Genomic DNA, 6464 nt, shown 5'->3' with positions numbered 1-6464 from the left:
TACATACATACATACCCAGCGAAAAGTTTGCCTCCAAAGAGGCAGTTAAATGATATGTACAAGTGATTTGGAAGTGCATCAAATTATGCATTTTCACTCATGATTTTTACAAGGGAGTGACCCCGGAAAGAGGCACTCCATTGCACCGCATTTTAACTGACCCTTTGGCATTGCATTTTAACTGAACCTTTGGCACCGCGTTTTAACTGACCCTTTGGCATTGCATTTTAACTGACCCTTTGGGGTAGAATAGGAGGCAGTCCAAAGCACGTGTTTTGAATAACAAAATAAAATGCATTTATTTTTTGTGTAAAACAAAAATATTAATAACTTTATTAAATTAACACAAATTATGAAAATTCTCTATTGAATTCAATCGCAAACATGTGTGTTTCCTCCTCTTTTCATTTAATCCAAACTTAAGTGCTTTTGCTTCATCTCCTAAATGGGTTTGATATTGTCTTCCCATCACCAGTTAAGATTTCGACATGTACTCCAACAGCACTTCATTGGGAAATTTTCTTCTCGTGAGTTACCGGAAAAATGTTCACAAATTAAATATTATTTAGTTTGTATTAACAACCCAGCAAAAAGTTTGCCTCCAAAGAGGCAGTTAAATGATATGTACAAGTGATCTGGAAGTGCATCAAATTATGCATTTTCACTCATGATTTTTACAAGAGCGTGACTACGGAAAGAGGCACTCCATTGCACTGCATTTTAACTGACCCTTTGGCACTGCATTTTAACTGACCCTCTGGCACTGCATTTTAACTGACCCTTTGGCACTGCATTTTAACTGACCCTCTGGCACTGCATTTTAACTGACCCTTTGGCATTGCATTTTAACTAACCCTTTGGGGTAGAATGGGAGGCAGTCCAAAGCACGTGTTTTGATACAGGCATTCTGCGGAAATTATGCAAGCCATTACAAAATATGCCAGAACAAATAAAATGCATTATTTGTGTAAAACAAAAATATTAAGAACTTTATTACATTAACACAAATTATGAAAATTCTCCATAGAATTCAATCGCAACCATGCGTGTTTCCTCCGCCCTCCATTTGTTCCAAGCTGAACTGTTTTTGCTTCATTTGCTAAATGGGTTGTCTTCTCATCACCAGTTAAGATTTCGACATGTACTCCAACAGCACTCCATTCGGATATTTTCTTCTCTTGAGTTACCAGAAAAATGTTCACAAATTAAATATTATTTAGTTTGTATTAACAAATGTTTGGAAATGTTAACACGCTTATCTCTTTTTGTAAAATATATACCGCTGCCTGTAGAGATGTGCAAACTGATTTATGTACATGTAGGGATCTCTAACAACTGCTAATAAAATGTAGCGAACGGAGTGCCTTTTTCACGACTCCGTTTGGACTGCATCCGGATGCTGTTAAATTGTGAGGAATTGGAGTGCCTTTTTCACGACTCCGCTGAACTGCATCCGGATGTTGTTAAAATGTGACAAGTGGATGTGATTCTTTGGATTGCATCCAAATGCAGTTAAAATGTGAGGACTGGAGTGCCTTTTTCACGACTCCGGTTGAACTGCATCAAAACATGCCGTGACAGAACTAGTCCACATTGAACTACTTCCAATTTATTTTGCTGGGAAATGTTTGTTTGTAGCGAACGGAGTGCCTTTTTCACGACTCCGTTTGCACTGCATCCGGATGCTGTTAAATTGTGAGGAATTGGAGTGCCTTTTTCACGACTCCGTTGAACTGCCTCCGGATGTTGTTAAAATGTGACAAATGGATGTGATTCTTTGGACTGCATCCAAATGCGGTTAAAATGTGAGGAATGGAGTGCCTTTTTCACGACTCCGTTTGAACTGCATAAAAACATGCCGTGAAAGAACTAGTCTACATTGCACTACTTCCAATTTATTTTGCTGGGTACACTACATAACTACATAGTATGTATTATCATTGTTAATATTTGTTCTAAGTGTCCATAGCCCATCTTTCAGCACTTGGTCTCCATATCCGATGCCGCGCCAGCTTCAAAAATACAAAACAATGATTTGTTTTGGTTTTTTTCACAAAAAGGTTTTATATGTATTTCAAAATATAAACAAAGGCTGTTTTACATTTAAACGATTTGTCTTACGATTTTTTGTCTCCTCTTTGCTCATCTTCGTAAATTTCACACACAGGGTTGCATTTTTTTGTAACATGGTACCAAGTGTACATTTTGTTAAAAATTCTTAATGTAAAAAGAAGGTATTTTATAAAAATATGTTATAAAAATTTTAAAATTCTTATAAAAAATAATCATTTTATGCTTTAAATAATTTTTTATGAACAAAATTCATTGCAAAACTAAATTTTGTTTCACTTTCGCTTACTATGTTTTGCAACTCTGCCTAACAGGAATAACCACCACAAAGAGGAGACAAAAAATCGTAAGAGAAATCGTTTAAATGTAAAACAGCACAAACTATATTTTGTTTTTGTTGTGAAATGTCATGTCGTATTGTTGTTGCTCTGTATGTGACACGCTCCCGTACAGACATACATGGTTGTATTTATCTAAATTTTACAGATGCGACTACCTTTTATCATTCTACCATGCATGTTTATTGTAATACGTGAAAAGTGTTGCAACTTTTGGTACTTTTTTAGGCAAAAACAAGGTTGTATGTCATTTGTACTGTGATTTCAATGTTGATTTCGCTGAAATCACGAAATGAGATGATTTCATGATTGCTTGATTCACACTCAATTTCATGTAAACGAATAAAGGCCAGGTACTACCTAATTTAAATGAGATTTTGGATTTCTTTATTCTTTTACGCAAAATTTAGTTTTCGTAATAATTTTACCTTTGCTTTTGCTTCAAAACAAAAAACAAATTTGAAAACACACACAAGATTTTTTACGTGTTTCATTCGCACACATTCTTCTTTCGACATACAGAAACTGGCTGTAGAGGTGCAAACACAATGAAATACGCCGCTTTTTTCACGCTCAGTTTCATGTAAAAGATTAAAGACCAAGTACTACCTAATTCAAATGCTGTTTAATTCATTTGAATTAGGTAGTACTTGGCCATTAGTCTTTTACATGAAACTGAGCGTGAAAAAGCGGCGTATATCTGGTCTGTTCCTTTACTTCTGAAAATGGTAAAACCGGCAAAAGTAGTAAAAGTTGAAAACTGCTCCCATAAGAATTGTATTGTGTCTGAAGTAATGGAACGCTTTTCGAGTAAAAAGTTGTAAAACTTGAAGATTCTTGAACGTAATGGAACAGGGCTATCATTGTGTTTCTACCCTGAAGGCCTACGAACATAACATGGTAGAACAAATATAAGGTAAAGTTAATACTACAACATATACAACTCGAACAACAACCACAAAGGAATTTGTTTTTGTTTGTAACGTTACTGCCAGTTGTATTTGTAAACAAAACAAGGAAATGTCTATAAATTATTGGAATTTAAAATACTAATAATTTTTCACATTTGGTTGAATATTTTGGAAAACATGAATGAAAATTCGTTACATTTTCAATTTTTATGTTTCCACATCATTTCACTAAATGCATAAATTCTCGCAGAAAGTAGAATTCTTGCAGAAAAGTTTGGGGTCGCTAGAAATTCATAGAAAAAGGAGAAGCTGTTTCAATGTTTTGTTTGAGAAATCAAAGAAGCACATGTTTATTAGGGCTTTATTTTTTTAAATTTTAACAAAATACCTCACATATTAACGAACGTTGTATCGCCTCTACAAGCGGTGATTTACTGCGAGGCTTATCGTTCGAACTTGGAGGAGGTTACATATCATTGATATGAAGAAGTCTTTCTGGGAAATGGTTTTTTTCCGAATGATATATTTTTTTTCTCAAAAAGTATATGTCCCTAATGTACATCGAAATAGAAATAAATGTATAAAATGTCATATGAAATTTGACACTAACGTTACAACCCACTTCAGTCAGCTGTGTATTGCTGCTACCTTTTCTTATTCTACCATGCTTGCTTGCTTCTGAAAAAAGGAATAAAAAAGAAAAGGGCAACCCAGGAAAAGGAGTAAAATTTGTAAAAGTGGTAAAAATTGTAAAAACTTTTTAGTTCTGGAACACAGCTAATATTTTCAATGAAACAACTCTAATGTGGTCCGGGACATAGTAGAGTAAAATTTTAAAATCGCTGCAGTGAGGAATTCGATTTAAGAACGCCTAATTTCATGAAATGTTTTAATGAAATTCACGCTAGTGTGGACCGGGACAAAGGGAAACGAAGAAACGTTTTTGTTGCAAGTTTCACCGTGTGGCATAAGACATACGAGCATTAAAACTGCAGAGTAACGATGTGGCAACACTCAATCGGGGTGGCATCTCTTCATCAAAACATATGTTAATTTATGTTCACTATTTTTGTCCTTTTGTTTTGATTCAAAGCCTTCATCGGTTTCTTCTTACCGTCCTTTCGTTTCAAGAATTGAAAGAAAAGAGGATTTGTGTTTCCAACGCGTCGAGATATTTATAAAAAATAAAGTAAATAATTGTTTAATTGTATTAATAGCTATATTTTTATTTCAATAAGAAAAAACTGGCTTAAGATAGCTTGTTTGTAAAAGTAAAATAAAGTGGAAAAAAGAATTGGTCTGTTGTGTTTATTCATAGTGTTGGTTCTATTATTAATTTTAAATATTTAGAACTTTGAAATATTGGTTTGTGTGTGCTGAAGATCAAATCAAATCCTCTCTATCCTTCAAACCGCCTTATGTATCTTTGATTTCAAGGTAAGGTAGAACTCTACATCATTATCGATTATTAATATTATAGATGTATAAAAGGACAAGAAGTCGAATTTAAGGCATCCTCCCTCGATATTTCGCTAGTCGTAGTAGCCTTGGATAATGAGTTTATAAGATAAGTTAAGCAGGCTGTTTTGAGAAAAATTTGTAATATAAAGAAAATGTTGATCCTGTTCCTGAGATTTGAACCTTTCCATAGGAGAAATACTAAAATCCCCGGTCGAAGGATGTCAACTTTGAGAAAAATTTCCAGTTTAAAAGATATTTTCTTCCCGTGCCCGGTTATTTAGGGAAAATTTGATTTAAGAAAATTTTTCCTTACCTTAACGCATAAACTCAACTTGATCCATAATTTTTGTTGTGGAAGTCTACTTTCCGAAATATGGATCTTCAAAGTGCCGTAAGTTCTCTTTGCTGTTATTGTTCTAACTATATATCAATACGGAGTTGGTGGACTTCACGATCTGTATAGATAACCCAACATACCAAAAAAGCTTGAGAATTATATTAGATGTGTCTTTTTACGTGATAATTTGTAATAATTATTACGAAATGTTACTAAATGCTGTATTTTTACACAAAAGTTCAGTAAAAGAGAGCGAAGTGAGAGAACAATTTTGACAGATGTTTGCTGAGAATTTGCTAAAAGTTACTGAAAGAATTTTTCCCAGCAACATTTAGCAAGTTCGATCAGCTGTTTTTTATTCGTCTGCTAATGGTCAGCTGCTCAATGTTTATATTACTTTTGTGGAAAATTACTATAAATATTACAATTCAGTTATATTTATTGATTATTTTATAAATATATTAATTATTTTTTATTTATTTTGCTTAAAATTGAAGAACTTTTTAATTGCTTTGGAGTTAGTTTTTCTTTCATGTATTGGCGCCAATGTTTTTGTTTTGGTTATCAACTGTTATCTTGCTAAAGTTTACTAAATGCTGTCTTTTTACTTTTTTCTCTATTTTCGTATTAAAGAGTAAAATCTCTCTTACTCTCTGAAAATAAGTTACTGAATAATTAGTACTGAAAAAGTAAAAAGACACAACTATTATAATAAGCTTACCAACATAAGCCTTAAGCTTATAAAAGACTTGAGAAATCAGTTGTTAAAAGCTTATGTCATAATTGTAGAAAAATAGAAACGGAACCCTTGTTTATAAGCTTACCCTTATAATTGTAGAACAAGCTTATGCAATTAATATTATCTTAAGCTTACCCTTGTAATAGTAAAACAAGCTTACATATATTTTTTTTAATTTTTTATTAAAATTTTATAAATTCAGTTCATATTTTGAGAGTTAGTTATAAATTAACAAAGTGTGTAGTGTATTTTATCATTGTTATTTTTTAATTTAAATTAAGTTGATTAGTGATTTAAGTTTTCACTCTATGATATAATTAAAATGATTATATTTACAGTTACGTTTTTTGGTTTTATAATTGTTTCGCATCTTTATACGATTTTTCGCGAACCGTCTTGAATGAATGTGGCGTTATATAGGCGTTCTTGTGCAATAGTTGTGCGCCTTGCACTCTGTATGCACGGTTTCGATTCTCAGGTCGGGCAAAAACATCATACTCTCCAACAGTGGCAAAATATCCCTCAGCGTAATGTAGACGGTATTTCCTGATCAACCATGAAAAACTTTTATACAAGTGGTGTCGTAAAACACACCGTTCAGTTTCAGT

The 6464-nt window shown here is 33.1% G+C and overlaps 1 protein-coding gene across 3 annotated transcripts in view; it reads left to right on the top strand.

Annotated features, from left to right (window-relative positions):
* The first annotated feature begins 4381 nt into the window (after positions 1 to 4381).
* barc (RRM1_TatSF1_like and RRM2_TatSF1_like domain-containing protein barc) overlaps positions 4382 to 6464 on the top strand; it is a 72868-nt gene continuing 70785 nt past the window's right edge. The window contains exons 1-2 of one of the 3 annotated variants that reach the window (XM_073982475.1): positions 4432 to 4616; positions 4670 to 4756. The gene's annotated coding sequence lies outside the window, so the exon portion shown is untranslated. Of the gene's footprint in view, positions 4757 to 6464 lie in introns of all 3 variants that reach the window. The other 2 variants (XM_073982476.1, XM_073982474.1) reach the window with 2 other exon arrangements.

This window comes from Musca autumnalis, unplaced genomic scaffold (genome assembly GCF_047663935.1).
Source record: "Musca autumnalis isolate F117 unplaced genomic scaffold, ASM4766393v1 scaffold_4, whole genome shotgun sequence".
NCBI classification, from domain to species: Eukaryota; Metazoa; Arthropoda; class Insecta; order Diptera; family Muscidae; genus Musca; species Musca autumnalis.
The sequence above is the reverse complement of the archived record's forward strand: the minus strand, read 5'-3'. Positions and strand labels throughout refer to the sequence as shown.